This window comes from Onychomys torridus, chromosome 2, assembly GCF_903995425.1.
Source record: "Onychomys torridus chromosome 2, mOncTor1.1, whole genome shotgun sequence".
NCBI classification, from domain to species: Eukaryota; Metazoa; Chordata; class Mammalia; order Rodentia; family Cricetidae; genus Onychomys; species Onychomys torridus.
Genome location: NC_050444.1, coordinates 153,523,195 through 153,543,883, shown reverse-complemented (window position 1 = coordinate 153,543,883; position 20,689 = coordinate 153,523,195).

The window sequence follows — 20,689 nt, the reverse complement described above, 5'->3', positions numbered from 1 at the left end:
TACTGCCATTTTCTTTGGATAACTTAGAGTTCAGAGGATCAACCCTCCAGCTCCAAGTGGAGGGGCACCTTTCCCTTACAGGTTGGGAGTAACCACTCCTTGGGAAGAAGAGGGCACATCCTGGCAGGAAGAGACTCAGACACAGGCATCTAGAGATTCCTGCCTTTGTCAGCCTTACCTGGAAGGGCCCTGTGGCTCTGCCTTTCCCCCAGAGTCCCCTGCGGCTGAAGCTCCACTTAGAAGCAGCCCCTAGGCAGACGTGAGGCTGCGCAGAAAGAGGAAGATGAAACCAGGGAAGGATGCACCTTCAGGGAGCTGGGGAACAGAAGAAAGGGACAGCCTGGAGGGAAGATTCCGCAAACAGCTCCCAGCCCCGGGTCCTTTGAAAAGTGAGAAGCGGGTCAAAATAAAACAAAAAATGAGATGGTAACGGAGTCTGGGCTGCCTTTTTTGTGTGACAAGAGATGGAGACACCAGCGTTCTCAGCCCCAGGGCTCTGCAGATGCACAGTAGAGATGGAAGCTGCCATCCCTCACTGACACCAAGGTAGGGTACTTGGCTTGGCTACCATCTTCATGTCTCAGAGGAAAATGGGAATGGGATAATGCTCCAAAAAGAATATTTAAGAAATTATTATCTAAACCAGTCATGGTAGCACAAGTCTATAATCTCAGCACTTAGGTTGTATAGAGGGGAGGGGTAATTCAAGACCAGCCTGGGCTACATAGCAAGTTTAAGACTAGCCTGGACTACATGAGATATTGTTTTATTTAAGTGTTTTTTTTTAATAGCAAAGTTGGATTTAATAAATAATGTCAGTATAGACTCAAGCACAGGGGTTAAGAGAAGGGAAAAAGCCCACAGGAAGAAAGTAAACCCCACTCAGGGCAAAGGTGTGAGCTTCAGTAAGACCCACACTTCACTGTCTTTGCAGAGTTACATGCAGGTGACTCCTCCTGCAGGCCGACAATCCATAATAAACTCAGTCGCTCAGGGATTCGGGCAGGCAGGGTCCATTCACATAAACAAGGTCTGATCTGAGGTGCCAAGAGAATGTCTTGGAAGAGGAACAGGCCCTACTCAAAGTCATATGCTTCCAGGTTGTAAACCCGGGTTTACACTGTTATTTAAAAAACAGAATCAACAAACAAAAACAACCTAGGTGTGGACAGAATGCTACATGTGGGAAAACCTTCACAGCAAATGCTGCTAATTATGTTGGAGATTTTGCTTTTCAGACATTAACAGTCACACTCCAAGGTACATGGTTCCTTTTTCTTCCCATGTCCCCATAATTTCTACTGTTTTTTTTTTTTTCCTGCCTCTGTTTCCCTCCTGAGATGATGGTCAGGGGATCTTTTGATCTTAAGAATTGCAGAAGGGGGCTGGAGAGATGGCTCAGAGGTTAAGAGCACTGGCTGCTCTTCCAGAGGTCCAGAGTTCAATTCCCAGCAACCACATGGTGGCTCACAGCCATCTGTAATGAGATCTGGTGCCCTCTTCTGATGTGCAGGCAGACATGCAGGTAGAACACTGTACATAATAAATAAATAAATCTTTAAATAAAAATTACAGAAACACAAAGTTCTATCTTATGTATTTCCCTTCCATATCCAAGCAAAGGCTGCAGTCCTGTAATCTGAGGGGACAAGAGGGTCCAAGCCTGGAGACAGAGGATCATCATTTGAAGGGAAGAGAGAATATCATTACCAGAGACTTCAAGCCCTGAACAAGTAATAAAGCATTCTGATTGTCCTAAGATCAGTACCCAGAGGAGTGCAACCTTCTCAGATCCATCTTTTACACTGGGAACCTCCAAAGGGAGAAATGCAATCATTATGTACACATTAATCGAACACCCAGGCTTATAGGCTCATTGTTTATTGGAAAAGGATCTTTTTTAAAAAGACTTATCTATTTTCATTATGTGTATATGATCGTTTGCCTGAATATATATCTGTGTGTCTCCTGCATGCATGTCTGGTGCCCACAGAGGCCAGAAGAGGACATTGGATCCCCCTGGAACTAGAGCTACAGAAGGTTGTAAGCTGCCATGTGGGTGCTGGGAACTGAACCTGGGTCCTCTGATCAAGCAGCCAGTACTCTTAACCAATGAGCCATCTCTCCAGCTCTGAGATAGGGTCTTGCTAAGTAGCTCTGGCTGGCCTGGAACTCTCTACATATACATAACCTCAAACTTATGGGCATCCTCCTGCTGGCATTCCAGACACATGTCACCAAAGCCATCAAAACTCTTTGTGTCATTTCAAATATATTTATTTTATTTCATTTTCTAAAGAGACTTGGGCATCAGATGTACCGTGGTGTGACAGATGCATGGGGACAGTTTAAAGGAGTAGAGGTTTGTTTGATTCATGGTTTCAGAGGGACCATCCACGGATCCATTGTGTCTGAATCTGTACAAGCAGAGCTTCAAGGCCAGGACAGTGTAGTGGGGCAAAGTTGCTCAGGCCAGGATGGCAAGAAGCAGAGAGAGTAAAAGGACCAGGCAAATTTCAATTTTCTGGTGGCCTGTTTCCCTCGACGATGGATGAGGCTTTGCCTTCTCCTTTAATGCCATCTTCCAACGATGCCATCCAATTACGATTTCATCAACCGAATCCACTTTTGAGGGTGGGATCCATTGGTAACACGGAATCCTTGGGACCAGTCAGTTCTAGGAAGCTCATCAGCGACCAAACAATCCTCCAATCCATGAGCTTATAGGGAACCCTTCTGAACCTAGCTTCATCATGGAGTCTTGCTATGTTGCTCAGGTTAGGCCTGAACTGAGCTCAAGGGATCCACCTGCCTTAGCCTCCCAAGTAGTTGGGACCACAGGCAGATGCCACTTTCATCTGGCTTCTATTATTTCATTTTATCTTCAAACAAAGTGTGGTAAGTGGACAAATTCCCCACTCTCCTGTACATCAATTCTTCTACCTCTAGAATCTGGTCACATGACTTGCTTTGACCTCTGTGGGAGAGTAATACACCTGCCACAGCAGAAGCTTGGAAATTGATCATGTGTGTGTGTGTGTGTGTGTGTGTGTGTGTGTGTGTGTTGTATGTGTACATATGGATCTGTGTCTGTGTTCCTGTGAGTTGCATATGCACATATGTGTTCATGCATGTGGAGGTTAGGGGTCAGGTCTTCCTCAGTCACTCTCCACTTTATATTTTTGAGACAGTCTCTTGCTGAACTTGGAGCTCACCAGTTCAGCTGGGCTGGCTGACAAGTGAACTACACTGCCTCTCCACCCTGGACCACAGGTGCATGCTATATCACCCAGCTGCACCCCCTTTTGAAATGTGAGTGCTAAGTCACGTTCTCATGCTGTAAGCACTTAGCTGACCCAGCCCTAGAAATCACTTCTGAGACTAGAACTTGCTCAGCTTGCTCAAAGAAGCCTCGAGACTGCCACTGTGGAGATGAGTCCAGGCTAGTCACAGAACAGTGATATGGTGGTGCAATTATTCCTGTCAACAGGAAGCCAAGGACCTAACTTGGGAGTGAGATCACTCACTCACCCTGACCACAGATGCTGGAACTGAGCCCAGCAGGAAGAAGGGCTGAACCCAGCACAAGCCACCAATCCAGAGATGCATACAAGAAGCAGGTAGCCATGGTGTGAGCTACTGACTTGGGGGCAGTTGGCAATCCACATCAGGCCTGTGAAGTCTAAGCTAATGCCACCACTTTATCTGAGAAAACTAGAGTTCAAGGCAGCAAAGCAGTCTTCCTTCCCAGGGTCACACAGCTGCAAAGGAGAGGAGCTGGGGTGCCACCTAGCTCTGTCTGGCATCGAGCCTCAGGCTCTTTACCACTCAGACATGTGGCTGAGCTCAGTTCTACCCAGGTTCCCATCTGAGAGCCTGCCCTTCTCTCTGTCATTCCAGAAGAACAGGGCCTTCTACAGGGTTCAGGAATACAGGGTGGGTGGGGTGGGGGTGGGCTCTGAGCCAAGTCAGAGGAGGGTCTTAGAAAAATCTAGAGCACAGGTGGCGTCACGCCCATGTGTAATCCCAACACCAAGGAAGTGGAGATATGAAAAGCCTTGCTGGCTAGCTAGTGAGGCTCCCAAAACAAGGCAGATGGACAGCCTCTGAGGAATTACAATCAAAATAATTGACCTCTGGCCTCCGCACCACACAAACACAGATGTATGCACTCCTTTGCACATAAACGCACGCATGTTCGTGCACACACACAAAATCACAAGTTCAATTCCCCTAAACAGCAACCACTAACACCCATTAGGCACTTTATTTGAGATAATGCATTTACTTTCCTTCTTTGCTCAGTGTTAGGGATCAAACTTGGGGCCTTGACATCCTGGGCAACTACCACTGCTCCTTATCTCTTTATTTACTTCTCAAAACAACCTTGCATATTAGACACTGCGTGCACTGTTTTACAAGTTAGGAAACTGAGTCACAGAAAATTGGAGCCACCTGCTCAAGGTCGCATAGCCATGAAGCAATGGTCAGGCCTGGGCTATTCCCCAGCACCATATTGGGGGGTGGGCAATAGGAAGCTTTGCCTCCACCTCCCCCCTGGGATTTCAGAGTCGGCTCCTGTTTGAGTTCCTTGTGGGTCCCAGGAGCCAAGGTCTCCCTTGGCTGTCTTGCCTCCTGGGTTTTGGTTTACTGGTGTCTCTAGGTCCCAGACCTGACTCAGGCGAGGACTCGATGACATGTTTCTGAAGGATGACAGTAGTGAGTGTCACAGCAAGGCTGCTGACCAGAACCACTGTAGATTCTTCTGGACGCCCTGGGGCATCATGGCACAGGTTTGGTCCCAGCAGTGACTGGGAAGTCTGGAATCCAGAGGCTCTCATCACTCAGTACTCAATACCAGTGTTCACACACCCACCACAGGGACTTCAAAACCATCACCATCCTGTTCCACAGAAAAAGCAAGGGATGCTGGGTTCTTGACATCAATGTCACCCTTCAAGGCCTTGATGTGTGGCATCTCCTGTTGATCACAACACTCTCCACCCCATGGCCTCCATCTGCAGGGCTGCCCAGCCCCCATGGTGACCACAGAAACTAATTGATAATAGTTGACTGTGTTCTCAGTGTCCATGGCCTTTCATGGAACTTAACTCAGAGGCATCGCCGCAGAGCTGTGCCCTGTCTGAAATGGTCCCCAGCACGGCCCACAACCTGCTTCCCGGTCAGTGAGAGGAAAGACTGTGTCACACCTGTCCCTGTTGCTCGACACCCTATTGGCACACAAGATCAGTCCCACCACCCACTGCCTGCCAAGTACTGCCCCCCCCATCCTGAAATGTGCTCTGTCCACCAAGAGCAGGCTTGGCACCGCCCAGATTTCAGCGCCCCCGGAGGAGCTCCAGGCAACTGCAGATGGTATATCAGTTTTCCACCTCAGCCTGGGGGGTAGGGGATTCTGAGCCCTAGTTCTGCCCTGATTCCCAAGCAGGACGGCACCGCACTGTCCTACCAGAAACAAGATTGATAAAATCCCTTTAACCGTCACTTAGGACCAATCTGTGCCCCATTTCCTTATCCCTGCCTTCTTTGGACCCCACCCCCCTACCCCACCACACACACAGGGCAGTTCTGCTCTAGTCCAGCTTTTCTCCCACACCTGCCCCCCCCCCCAAACACAACAGCTCTTGGCTGGGCTGGGTGGGTGGCTCTGGAGCTACCCACTTCACCAGACAAACCTCGTGGTACAATAAACAAAACTGTGAAAGCACGTTGGAAGGTGTCGAACGCCACTCACGTGTGATATGTCTTTATTTGTAATGAGTGTCAAAGGGATGCGGCCTCACTCAGTTCAGGAGCACAGTTTACCCGGCTGCAGATTGCTATTTATTCCCACAATCACCTTGATTCGATCATACTCAGCGGTCTACCTGCTAGATCAGAGGAGGGTCGGCTTTAACCTGGCCTCAATTTGAATCTCAATAAACGGAGTGAGTTCTTGCAAAAACAAAACAAAACAAGAACGGGTCTGTAACTAAATCAAATCCTAGGGGGCCAAATCAAGCCCGACCCTCCCGGAGAGACGGTTTTCCTGCCTGGATTGGACCTAGGAGCTCTCCATAGCTCTGATTCTTTCCATCTCTGGCTTCCACTTAGCCTCTTGAATCCCCCCCTGGGGGGGGGGGGGTGGAGAGTCACTGGGGCAAATAGGCCCCAGGAAGATCCAGGCAGTAAGGTCTCCAGAACTAGTTGCCTCCCCCCACACACACAAAGATATTTAGGATGAGGAGCTGGGAAGCTGGGAAGCTGGGGGCCTGGGGGCCTGGGGGCTGAGGGACTGAGGGGCTGAGGCTCTGGGGTGATGGGGGCTGGAGGCTGGGGACCTGGGGTGATGGGGGGCTGAGGTTATAGGGACCTGAAGTCCTGGGCACTGGGGGGCTGCAGTGATGGGGGGAGCTGGGGAACTGGCTTTGTTAGTCATGTGCCTGTTTGATAAGTGTGAGGACCTGAGTTTAGATCCTCAGCTCTCACATAAAACTGGTTTGGCTGGCAACTTCTGTAACCTCAGTGCACGCACGCACGCGCGCGCGCGCGCACACACACACACACACACACACACACTCACACTTATTCATACACACTCATACACTAATAAATAAATAAATGAAAAAGACAGGGTTGGGGTGTGTGTGTGTGTGTGTGTGTGTGTGTATGTGTGTGTGTGTGTGTTAAAATACCACACAGCACGACATTTGCCATTGGAATAACTTTAAAATACACAGTCCACCAGCAGGAAGTCCATTCACAGCCTGTGTCTTCTTACGTGTTTTTCTGATTACAAAAGATATATAAACATTTACTGCAGGATATATAATTGGAAAAATACAACCTCCAAAGAGAGTGGAAGCCATTTCCCTCCCCACACAGCCCACTGCTGCTTGATTTCTTTATTTCGTGATTTTAAAAATAAAAAATGTACTCTCCCCCGCGCCAGGATTGATGCTGATTTTTTTTCTCCCATCAGAATATTATGACTATTTTTGTGGCTTGAGTTTTAAAAATGTATCCCTGGGTCTCTTTTGACTGTGGTAAAATACACACAGTGTAACATTTTTACCATTGGAGCCATTCATTAACAGAGAGTTGGGCAGTGTAGGTCATTGCCAGCACAAAGGGAAACTGCCCATTGCACCTCAAGCCCCTCTCCCCGGAGCTCCCCCACCCCCATAAACACTGGCTTTCCCTCTGGAAAACATCCTTCTGAGGAAGAAGATGCTCTCTGCTCTGTCAGCACAGATCATTGAAACATGCCTTAAGCACTAATATAGGCTTTTCATTCATTCTGGAAGGTTCCACAGACCACACAGCAGCCAGCTCAGTGGGAAGCTTTGGGGTAGGAAAATCTGAAGAATGACTTCCTCTCAGAGACACCACATCCCCTCTTGTTCCCGTGGGCAAGACAAGGGAGTGTCCTCGACTCCCTGCCTACTTTTCAGGCTTCTGGCTCAGTTAGTTACTTTTGGCATTTTAACAAAATATAGTTTGAAAACAGCGGAATAATACAGCATGCTAATGTCTGTTCATTGCAGGTCCTCACTGTGCAAGTGCGAGTCTTCCGGGGATACAGAACTCAGCAGCTGCGATTAAATGGTGACAATCTCTTCCCAGTTGCAGGATACTCAGGCCAAGGACTGACTGTATTTACAGAGAATGGCCAGGGCTGGGGAGGTGCCTCGGTTGGCAAGTGCTTGCCTTTCAAGCTGAAGGACATGAGTTCAGTTCCTTGGACTCCACGTAATCAGAGTACAGTTGTAATCCCACTGCTGGGGAGCCCGAGAGCAGGACCCCTTGGGCTTGCTGACCTACTCAGTAAGCTCCAGGCCAATGAAGACTCTGTGGTGCGCGTGTGACATACAAGGCTGTCCTCTGCCATCTATGTGCATGTACACATGCATGTGTGTGCACAGCATGAACATGCACACACAGAGCATGGCTGAGCAGCGTGGGAAATGAGAAGACCAAGATTGTGATGTAGAGTGGACACCAGAAAATGTAGGCCATTTCAGGGAACAGTGAGGTTCAGGGAGGGGGTGGCAGGCTGCTGGTCAGTCAACATGATTGACATGCAGGCATCTTCCTCTAAGGTGGGTGGGCACTGAGGGGTAACACCATGGCAGTCTCACAGACCCCAGCAGGAGAAGGAGATGGAATGACACACACAGCAGAGACATGAGGTTGCTCTCCATGTGGCTTCTCCTGACAGCTGGCATATGAAAACTTACAAGACTTGGGGTAGCAGGGAAGGGGATACCCAGGGCAAAGCTGGGGTGCTTAGCTAGACAAGGCCAGGTCTCAGGGCACTGTCAGCCAGGTTAAGAAGTCTGGGTTTGATTTGGAACCTGCCTGGAAGGTTTCAGGGAGTTCTGTCATTACAATTCATTCATTTTGTTTCATTTTCCTTTCAGACCAGATGCCATTATGTAGTTCTGGCTGGTCTCACACTTGTGGCCACCCTCCCAACCTCCCCGCCATAAGCTGGGTTTACAGGTGTCAGCAGCTCTTTTTCAGGGTTACGTATATGTCTGGGGGTGGGGGTGCAGTGCCCAATGAGGACAGAAGAGGGCGTCAGATCCCCTGGAACTGGTGTTACAGATAGTTGTGAGCTGCCTAGTGTGGGTGCTGGGAATCAAACCTGGGTCCTCTGCAAGAGTAGTGTGTGTTCTTAACCACAGAGCCATCTCTCCAGGTCCCTTGAATACACTTTTATTTTAAACTTTGTTAGATGTAAGAGTTTCAAGGACAGCACCAGGGTACAGTCATCATCTTCCTACTGGCTTCCTCTGTTGCTAACGTGTTACACTCGGTTGGTTCACCTGTCACAGCTGCAGACACTGCTTCATTGACAGACGTCCAGACTTCATCAAGGTTTCCTGAGCCCACATCCGATGCCTCTTTTCTCCCAGGGTTCCACATGAGAGACCATGTTACCCGCTGTCTCTGTGTCTCCTTAACCTGCCTCTGGTGGGAACTCTTCCCTAGGCTTCCTTGGCAATGGCCACAATGGCTTGAGGCGCGCTGTTCAGGACTTTTGAAAACTGACCATCGTGGAGTTCTGTCTGAGGCTTTTCTCGCGAGATTACAGGGTTGTTTGTTTGTTTGTTTGTCTGTTTTTGAGGAGAGTCAAAGGAGACAAACCTCTGGGCATGTCTGTGAGGGAGTTTCTAGCCTGGGTTAGCTGAGGTAGGAAGAACACCTCCATTGCTGAATGTGGGCAAAATCATCCCACGGGTTGAATAAACATGAGAAGGTGAGCCGAACACCAGCATTTATCTCTCTGCTTCCTGTCACTGGATGCAACATGGCCAGCGCCTCCCACTCCTGCTGCCATGCCTTCCTGCCGTGATGGACTGTGTACCTTCCAACTGTGAGCCACATAAACCTCCTCTTCCTTTTTGTCAGGTGTCCCTGCCACAGGGTTGAGAAAAGTCATGGCTACAATGCTGCTCTCCTCACGGCCAGCCAAGGGCACCTGCTGTCCTTGCGATGAGTCACTGCTGGCCCTGACCACGATCACCAGGGCAGACTGACCCTTTGGAAGGAAGTGACTGTGTGGGAGTGGGGTGGAATTCTGAACGGAACATTTCTCTGTCCTCCTCCCCCTCATTCTGCCTCTGTCAGCACCGACAAAGAAGCCATCTTTCGGTCTGGGTGATTCTCCACCAAGACTGTGACCATCTTGCCCTAATTCCCTAGCACTGGGCATCAGGAGCTCTTCCAGGCTTCTGTAGCCCTGTATGTGCCCACTCCTGTTGCTGTCATAAACTACCTGAAGCTGGGTGCTTACAAAGAGAAGAGGTCGACTTCACTTTCAGTTTTGAGATTTATAACATGGTCCAGCATCACGTGGGCTTGGACCAGGGCCTTGTGGTGGCTGGTATCTAAGGCAGGGGCATGTGGTAGTGATTGCATGGGGAGCTGGGGGAGGTGCAAGCCTTGTTCTTTTATAACAAATGGCTCTTTCTGGAACTAACTCCCTCCCTGGGGGACAAACCACATGTAAACCACAAGTAGCCCCCTTGACACAAACACCCTATGGCTGTGTTCCTGGTACCATAGATGCTGCAGACTCAAAGGCCCTGCTTTCCTCCAAGGAACCTTGAGCACTGTATGTGGAGAATGATACCAACAACCAATGTCTGACACTGAGCATCATCTAGTGTGTCCCTTAGGTCACCTGGGAGAGGATGTATTGGTGGTGCCAGTTTCGGGTGCGTTATTTGCTTTTCGTATTTCAGCAACTACATGCCTGCAAAAGCAACTTAAGAAGCGTCTTCATTGGGTTTTGTTGCTGTAATAAACACTATGACCCAAAGCAGCCTGGGAGGAAAGGGTTTATTTGGCTTACACTTTCTGAGTCACACAGTCCATCAAGGGAAGTCAGGGCAGGAACTCAAGGCAGGAGCTGAAGTAGAAGCCACAGAGGAGTGCTGCTTACTGACTTGCTCTCCAGGCTCACGGGCAGGTACTTTTCTTAGTCAGGAGCATTTTCCACAGTGAGCTAGGCCTGGCCACACCAATTATTCATCAAGAAAATGCTCCCATAGACTTGCCTACAGGCAATGTAATAGAGGCATTTCCTCAACTGGAATTTCCTCTTCCCAGGAAAGAGTACCTTATTCTCACTAGAAGCTTGATGGTATAGCCTGTAATGGCAGGGAAGAGGAGCGTGAGATGGGTGATCCTGTGGCATCTGCAGTCAGGAGAAAGAGGTGAATGCTGAGGCTCAGTTCCGGTCCTCCGGTTTATTCGGTCCTGGGCTGCAGCCTAAGGAATGGTGCCACCCACATTCAGGGTGGAGCTTCTCTCTAAACTCTCCAGTCTAGAAATGCCCTCTTGAACATGCCCAGAGGTATGTCTCCTAGGTGGTTCTAAATCATGTTAAGCTAACAATATTAACCCTCTCAGAGGGTTATAATGTCTGCAGAGGGGTGGTGGTCCACATCACACAAGACTTATGGACAGATAGAGGTTGGTCCTTATGGTAGCCACATGCCTACCAGGTTGGCCTGCTGCCCGGCCCACCTCTGCCCACTGATCTCTCCCATACCTTCTGTTCCCCAGTGATCCCAGATTGCTTACAGCCTGGACCCATACTTGGCAGAGTTTAGCAGCTCTCATCTTCGACTTCTCCAATAGCGATAGGTTTCTAGCAGCTAGGTCTGCACAGAGCTCTGACTCTCACATGGAGCCACACAGTCTGATGGGCACTCTTGAGCTGCACAGCAGTGGAGCACCGATGTCAGGCCGCAGGGAGCACCATGGAGCCTATTTAACAAAATAAACTGTATTCCAGCTCTCCCCCACATTCATTTGATGGAGACCATTAGTGTGCTAATTAAAATGGAGTCTTATCTGTTTACTGAACGGGCCCGGCAGGACCTTATGTTGGCAAGATTGCACTGGCAACATTCTTATGTTTCTTTGGTAATAGAATAAGAAGCCACTTTGGTTTTAGCCTCACGATTAATAATTCAGACGACTGCTGCATTTGGAGGCCCTTTATCCCAAGGGCTCTTGGTAGCACAGTTGGGAAGCACATGCCAGCCAACACCCCCAGACCCAACTCCAACCAACAGGATTTTGTAATCCTTCGCTCAGCCTGCCTGCCTTCATTAAGAGTTTCTTACTCAAATTAATAGTACAAACAAGATTGCAGAAGGGACTGTTTAACCTACTTAAGACAGCACACTGTTTTTAAGCAATTAGGACCATTTGCTCACAGTGAATGAGCTTGCCAGATAAGCCCCATTTCTGCCGCTGGGACAGATCTGGCGAGCAAGGCTCCGCAACGCTGTGTGACAGTTCCAGAATGTGTAACATAGCCATTTACTGAAAGCAGTCCCCTATGGCTCAACTTCTCCTTCCTTCTCACTGGGCCTGAATTCAGCATCTACGAAATGAGGGTGATCCTGTCTCACAGAGTCGTTGCAAAGAGGTAATAGCTAAGTTTCCATCCATAAACAGGAGTTGGATAGACCCAGGCCTTCCCCCAAACTGGGTCAAGTGAGAAGACACATTCCAAGTCCAGCTGCTCGTGGGGACAGTCAGGCATGGAGCAGGCGGCCGCTGTGTTCGTGACACGAGACCGGCATCTGTCTTTGATCTGGGCTTTATTCACAACTAGCTGGACAATGTACAGTCAAATTCTCTACATTTTAAACGCTCCATGAGCCACAGAGATGCGCTTTGGGGCTTTAAGCTTCTTAAAAATTAGATGGCTTTTCTAAGACGGTCTAATGGTTAGGATTCGGCCCTCTCACAGCCACGGCTCAGGTCCCATTCTCTGTTGTGGAAGCCTCTCTTCTTGGGGCTGAAGAGATGGCTCAGCAGTTACGAGCACTTGTTGCTCCTGCAGAGACCCTGAGTTTGGTTCTCAGCACTGGTGATGGACAGCTGACAACTGCCTGTCACTCCAGCTCCAAGGGATCTGGTACTCTCTTCTGACCCCTGAGGGCACTGCACTCACACACACCCCAAAGTAAGATTCTTTAAAGTTGTTTTGGTTAGATAAATTTATTTACTTTCTACTCTCTTAGGATAATTCAGGGGGCCTGAAAAGCAAGCTAGTGAAAGTGAGATTGATGGCTAAGGATGTTTCTCTGCTGGTACATTGCTTGTCTGACATGCTTTAGGGCCCGGATTATAAACCAGGTGCAAAGGCACAAACCATCCCAGCATTTGGAGATGGAGGCAGAAGGAGCAGAAATTCAAGGTCATTCTCCAGTTACCTAGTGAGTTCAAGGTCAGCTGGGGGTACATGGACCCTGTCTTGAAAAACAAAGACAAATAAAAGACACATCATGTTTGATGATATGTGCCTGCCTAGAAATCCTCCCTCCCCCAAAGTGAAATTCAAAGAGGTGTTAGACTTGGGGCCTCAAATGCCTTTTTAAGAAAAGAAAGAGAGATGGGCCGCAGAGGGAAATACATCACTGGGGAAGCTAGAAGAATGTTCTGGAGTCAATCCCCAATTGACACCAAGGTGACGGTATTCACACAGATAAAGAAATGATTGTATGGGTGAGGAAATGGTTCAGTGAGTAAAGGTACCTGCCAGGCAGGCCTGAGGACCTAAGTTTTATCCCTAGAACCATACAGAAAGACAAGAACACATCTGTGTTCCCAGGCCTCCTGTGGTGAGATGGGAGGTAGAGAGGCAAGATTTACCTGGAAACTCACAGGCCAGCTAGTGAGGGAACAAGAGAGACCGTGTCTCAAGAACACAGTGAAAAAGTGAAGACATAGGGAATAGAAGGGGACTATCCGCATTTGTGTATGTGTGTTTGTAAGGTTGTGCGTGTGTGTGTGTGTGGGGGGGGGGTGTTGGTATGTTTGTATGAATTCAAGTGTGTGAATGTGTGTGACATGGTGTGAGCATGTGTGAATGTGCTTGTACAGTGTGTTTACATGTATGTGTTTATAAGTTTGTGTGTATGTGAGCGAGTGTATGTGCATGAGTTTAAGTGTGTGTGGTCTTGAGTGTGTAAGTATCTGTATATGAGTGTGAGTGACTGAGGTTGTGAATGTGTGTCAGCATGCTAAGTGCATGGGAGTGGGAATGTATAAGCATGTGTGTGTGGTTGTGTGAGTATGTGAATGAGTGTGTAAACATACACATGTGTGAATGTGTATGTGGGACAGTGTGCATGTGTCAGTGTGACAGTATATGTATTTGAGTCTCTGTGTATGGTGTGTGAATGTGAGTAAGTGTGTGTGAATGTGTATGAGTATGTGTATGAGTGTGTGAAAATATGTGTAAGTGTGAGTGTATTGGTGAGTGGGTGTATGGATATGTGTGGATATAAGAAAGTTGTGTGAATGTGTGTGTCTATGTCAGTGTGTGTGAGCATGTGAGTCTGTGCAGGAGTCTGTGAGTGTGTATTTTGGGAGTGTGTGGATGTGTTTTTGTGGGTATGAGTGTGAGTGCATGTGTGTATATTTCTGTGTGGATGTGTTTGTGTATACACTAAGCAGTTTACTGACCGAGCTACATCTCCAGCGCATGCCCAGTTCCTTTTTATGCTATCTTATTTTTAACTTTTTGTGCTTTTAAAGGTATCGTGCAACCCAGCCTGGCCTTGAACTCCGTGTAACTGATGATGACCTTCGTCCCCAGATCTCCCCGCATCCACCTCCTGGAAGCTAAGATTACAGGCCTTACCCACACGCCTGTTGTTGTTGTGTTTTGGAGATCAACCACAGGGCTCCATACATCCTGGAAAAGCACTCTACCAACTGAGCACCTGCCCCAGCACCTTGATATGATTGCTCCTGACGCTGCTGGCCAGTCCTGCACACTGAGTTCTGTGTCTCTGACCTCATCTTCCTCTGAGAATCTCCTGCTCTCTCAACAACTTTTTCACTTTCTCTCCATGGAGTCCTGGTTCCTCTCAGGAAAGATGGTAATTAGAAACCTGGATTCCAGGGTTTAGAGTGTTCATAGCTACTGGGGTGGTAGGCCCTCACCATGGCATGACCACATGCTTCTGCTTCTGTATTCATTTCCTTCCTTCCTTCTTTCCTTTCTGACTTTCTGTGTGTGTGCATGCATGTGTGCATGCATGTGCATGTATGTGCATGTGTACATTCATGAGTGAGTGTGTTTATGTTCACATGTGTGAGTGTGTGTGTATATACCTGTGTGCATTCGTGTGTGTGTGTGTGTGTGTGTGTGTGTGTGTGTGTGTGTGCGTGTATACCAGAAGGGATTTTCAGTTTTCACCTATCTAACTTGTTTCTGAGGCATGGTCACACTTGTGTTTTGCCATTGAGTCTGACAGACTAGCTGGCCTATGAGCAGAGGACAGATGTGCACCACTGCAGCCAGCTTTCTGTGTGGTCTCCAGAATAAAATTCAGGGAACCATGCTTGGCTGTCAGGTGCCTTCACCCGTGGAGCCAGCTCTCCAGCCCACACAGCTGTTTCTTATCTGTGCAAATGCAGTCACCTTGGTGTCAACTGGGGATTTGTTCTAGACCACCAAAATCTAAGGATGCATAAGTGCCCTGTATGTACATGTGTGGTGGCACTCACCCCAGCACTCCAGAGACTGAAACAGGAGAATTGCCATGAGTTTTAGGCTAACCTGGTCTAAGTAGTGAGTTCCAGGCCAGCATCATTACAGTGGGAGAGCCCATTTCTAAAGAAGAGCACCCTCCACCTACAATATCATGACACTGTAAGCCCACATATCCTCCGATGTGCTGTAATCATCTCTAGATGACATTGCACCTGTACCTTGTGTTAATGTCGCTGTCATTCTGTAGTGTGGGCGTGATGTCAGGAAGACAGGCACATGCTCTGCACACAATTCTTTCTCTGTATTTTGGGTCCACAGTTGGTTGGAAGCCTGGGTAGGTTGGTCTCAACTGTCAACCTGATTGGTTGAGAGAGGCCAGGAGATTACTAAGTCCACTTCTGAGAGCGTCTGTGATAAGGGAGGCCACACGCCAGGGTCAAGAATCAAAAAGGGGAGGGCGGAGGCTGGTGAGCACAGGCATGTGTGCTGGCCCTCCTCTCCCCGTCTCTCTGTCTCTGCTGCTGTCTCTTTGTCCATCTGTCTTTCCCGCCCTCTCTTCTCCACCTCTTATCTCCATCTGTCTGTCCCCTGCTCTGCTTCTGTCTATCTCTCTCATCTCTGTCTCTGTCATTCCATTTTTTCTCTATTTCTCTTTGGCTGTCTCTCTGTCTCTGTCTGTCTCTGTCTCTCTGTCTCTCTGTCTCTGTCTCTGTCTCTCTGTCTCTCTGTCTCTTCTGTCTCTGTCTCTCTGTCTCTGTCTGTCTCTGTCTCTCTGTCTCTGTCTGTCTCTGTCTGTCTGTCTCTCTCTGTCTCTCTCTGTCTCTCTCTCTCTCTGTCTCTCTGTCTCTCTCTGTCTCTCTCTCTCTCTGTCTCTCTGTCTCTCTCTCTCTGGCCTCTTCCTCTGCCCCCACCCTCCACTTTCGGTTGCCATGCTGTAAACTGCTCTGCTCCCCTGGCCCTCCCTCCCATGACAGACTGAACCCTCAAAACCCAGGAGCTGAAACAAATCATCCCTCCTTTTAAGTTATGCCCTCAGACATTTTGTCACAGTGGGTAAGAGTTCAGTACAACCCCAAAGCCAGTGCACAGACAGAATGTACTAGAAACACTCCTTCCTGTGGTGATATTTTGTTTGTACTCTAACAAATAAAATTTGCCTGAAGATCAGAGGACCCAGCCAGCCACTAGATTAAACATAGAGGCCAGGCAGTGGTGGCACACACCTTTAATCCTAGCACTCGGGAGGCAGAGATACATCTGGATCTCTGTGAGTTCAAAGTCACCCTGGACTACATGAGATTGACTCAGTCTAGGAGAGAAACAGGGCCAGGCAGTGTGGCACACACCTTTAATCCCAGAACTAGGAAGGTGAGACGGGAGGTGATATGACTAGGCGGAGAAAGGAATACAAGGCGGGAGGAGGCAGGAGTTTGGAGCCCCTTTTGGCTGGGGACTCAGGGGCGTTCAGTCTGAGGATTTGTAGAGACAGGATCCTCCTCTTTCAGCTGAGGAGTTGGTGAGGTGAGAAGTGGCTGTGGCTTGTTTCCTCTGATCTTTCAGCATTTACCCCAATATCTGGCTCGGGTTTTTATTCTAAGACCAATCAGGATTTGTGCAACACCATCCTGCTGATTCAGATGCAATCAAGGGGCTGAAGGGGAAACATTTTTACAAACAATACACTGATAAACAGTCAAGGACTGAGGAGGTGGCTCATGAGTAAAGTTTTTTTTTTTTTTTCTGTACAAATATGAGGGCCTGGGCTCAAATTCCCAGAATTCACATAAAGCCTGATGTGGTAGTGTGCACCTGTAATCCAGGTGCTCCTACAGAAAAATGGGAGGGCAGACAAGAGATCCCTGGGTGCTCATAGACCAGCTAGGCCGGCATACACATCAGTGAACAATGAAAGGCCCTGTCTCAAACCCTCAGGGATGTTCTCTTACCTCAACTTGTTTGTTATAGCATGCACACATAAACACACACACACACACACACACACACACACACACCATATAACACCTCCCAAAAGGAAATGTAAAAGTCTAATACCCAAATTAAGTCAAGATCCTTTATGACCCAACAGTAATATAGTAATAATAGCAATCCACTTTATAATAGGCAAATAGTTTGAATAGGCAGATACTCAAATGGCCAATAAGCTCATGAGAACATGCTTAGCATCATTAGTTACTAGAGAAATGCAGTTGTGACCGTGAGCAACTATGCCCCACTCGGGAGGATGGTTATCATCTGGAAATGGGAAACAACAAGGCTTGGCAAGAACATGGAAAAAGCAGAGTGTGCTAGTGTGTAGGCGAGGGGAGAACTGGAGAGAAGGCTCAGTGGTTAAGAGCACTAGCTGCTCTTGCAGAGGACCAGGGTTTGGTTTCCAGCACCCACGTGATGGCTCATAACTGCACGACTTCAGTCCCAAGGTATCTACCACCTTCTTCCAGCTTCCCCGGGAGCTGCACAGATGATGGTTCTCTTGCATGCATGCAGGCGCAACACCCATGCACATACGAAATAAGTTAAGTGCTGGTGGGAACGTAGGATAGAGCCACTGTAGCTTGTTCACAAGCTGTTCCAACAGTTAAACATGACATTGGCATAGGACCCATCAATTTAAAGACAGAGTCACAGCCGAGGTAGCAACTCAAAAGAACAAACCGCACTCACACAAGAACAAATACAAAATGTTCCCGGCAGCATTGTTCATAAGAGCCAAACAGGGAAGATAGTCCAGATACCCATCAACTGATAAATGCATGAACAATGTGGTGTGGCCATCAAAATGAGTGAAGGACTGATCTAAACCACATAATGTATAAGCCTTGAAAATATTACACTGAATGGTTGAAGCCACGCGTGCACGCGGATGACCAGAGTGAGATTTCATCTATACAGCCTGTTCAGAATCCATAGAAACAGAAAGCATATTAGTAGTTGCCAGGGGCTGGGACATTAAGGGGAATGAGGAGTGACTGCTCGTGTGTGCCGAGCCTCGTTGGGGGCTGGGGAAAATGTTCTAGAATTAAATACCGACAACTGCTGCATGACTTTGAATACATAAGTGAGGACTGGGAGATAGCTTGGTGGGCAAAGCCCTTGTGTGAGGACCGGAGTTCAATGCCCAGGATCTACCTAGAAGCTGAGCATTATGGCGCATGGCTGTTTCATCACAGTAATAATAGCCCTAACTAAGACAGTCACCATCACCATCATCTTTATCACCGTCATCATCACTACCATCATCCAAACCATCACCATAACGTAGTGTATTATCTTACAGTGCTGTAGGTCAGAACATTTGATGAGTACCTAACCTGAAAATTTCCTCATAGACATGCCCTGAGCCTTGTCTCCACGGTGTTCTCAGTCCAGTAAAGTTGACAATCAAAACTATTCCTTACCGTGTTACTTTTGTAGTTTAGTGTTGGGAGTGGGGGTTCCTGGTCTGTGGGTTCTGTCAGGAGCAGAATTCAGACCCACTATGCGCCACCATGATGCTACTTATGCTGACAGACAAGGACCAAACAGGGCTTCTGGAAAATAGTGAGCCAGCACACACTGAGCCAGCACACACTGGACTAGCACATAGGGAACCAGCACACACTGAACCAGCACACAGCAAACCAGAATACTAAACCAGCACACACTGAGCCAGCACACAGTGAACCAGCACACACTGAGTCAGTACACAGTGAACCAACACACACTGAGTCAGCATGCAAACTTGTAGCCCACTGCAGGGCTTTGGGTTTGCTAGAGAATATTTCTAATTTGAGGCTGAGCTCCATACCATACACCACTATGTACCCCAAGAATTTAGCTTTGCTTCGAATTTTAAGAGGCTTGAGCAAATATTTCATTTCATTTTAAGGGGGACTCTAACTATGAGCCTTCCCAAGACACACCACATCTTTATTCGCTTGCTCTCCGAGATGTGAGGCTTCTCACTAAGTGGACAGCCTCCTGCGAGCCCATCTGGGTGCACCGCTGGGACCCCGCCTGTTGCTCCTCCAGCTCTGAGGAGCAGCCCAGGCCCCTGTGTGGCCTGAAGGAAGGTCCCTGAAGCCAGTCACACCTGTGACTCCAGCCACGCCAGCCTTCTTGAATGCCATCCTTCCTGTCTGAGCAGCCTTTATCTGTGTGCTCAACCTCTTCCCCTGGCACACACGTGTAACTTCCCCTTTGGACAGCTGCCCCAAATAAAAATAGTATGGATTTCCTGGTCACTAAAACAGAAGGCATCAAGAGGGTGGAGGAAAGTAATGGTTCCTGACAAGAACTCAGTCAACCCACCTGGTCTTGTGGGCTTGTCCCTCTGGGCCCATCTTCTGCTGCAGGGGATTTAATCCTTTCAACATTGAATGCCTAGAGTAATCAAGACAGTGCAGGCTTGAGAGAGAAAGAGACTGGGAGCTTAAATACCCCATGTTAGCAATGTGCTTTGAATTCAAACATTCCCTCCTGGAGAGAGGAGACTTGGAAAGTCAACATGTCTCTCAAAGTCTGGGAACTTAAGCTTACAGGACCCACAAGACCCCTCCCCAAGGTTACAGAAGCAGTAGAGACTCTCCAATTCTTGCAAGTCAGACAGAGAGCACCAGGGTTGCACCTAGGCCAGGGTTATGCAGCTGTCTTCCAGCCCTCCCTACTCCTGTGAGTAACCCCTCATTTATACACCTGTAGTAAGCCCAACAACTCATTATCCACCAAGTTGGACTTGGGTGAACTTATTACTTGAGATCTGTAGTGGGTTCCCCACCTAGTCAACAGATGTTTGTGTCACATCTTTCCAGGAAAAGGCTCATACAATGTCTTGACACACCTGCTTTGTGACTTCAAGTAAGTCATCTTTGTCCCTGAGCCCTGGCAGTTTGATCCTGAGCCTTGAGCATAAGTAGAGATGGCCATAGCCTCACTCTGCAAAGCTACTGTGACATGAAGGAGATAACGCATGTGAAGAAGACAGTGCCTGCCTGGTCCACAGGAACACAACACACAGTAGCTGTTGGAACAGACAGGAATGGCTGGGCCTCACTGGCCACAAGGCCACAAATGCTTCTGCTCATGTGCAGGACTGAGGCACCCACCATCTGCCCTCAGTGGCCATCACGTGGTTTATCCAGACCAGCAAGTTCATGTTGCCCTTGGCACCTAGCACAGGATTCACTACACAGGAACTCTGACAAAGAACACATCGCTGATCCAATCAAGGGAGAAACTCGGATCTGGGCCAGCAGAGTGTTGACTGTTCCCTTCTTTTATAAGTGACTCTCACAAACAAAGAGAGGGAGCCATATTCAAAGCAACTTCGACACAGCAGAGGCAGCTGGGATGCTGGCCAAATATTCTGGGCAACAGAAGAAACAAAAATCTTCCCCTCTTGTCTGTCAGAGTCAGTCTGCCCTCCAGAGTGAAGGTTACCATAGTTTCCACATCTTGTCAGTTCCCGGGAGTCTCGGTCATAATCCCAACCCCTTCCTCAATGGTGTCGGCAAAATTATTCATGTAAATGAAGTCTTATTTTCTGTTTCTGATGAGATGAGTGGTTCAGTGGGTGGGCAGCTCAGGGAACACTCCCACATACTCCAAAAGGCTGACGAGCAACAGGAAGGTATAGGCTGGCAGGGACTGAGTTTT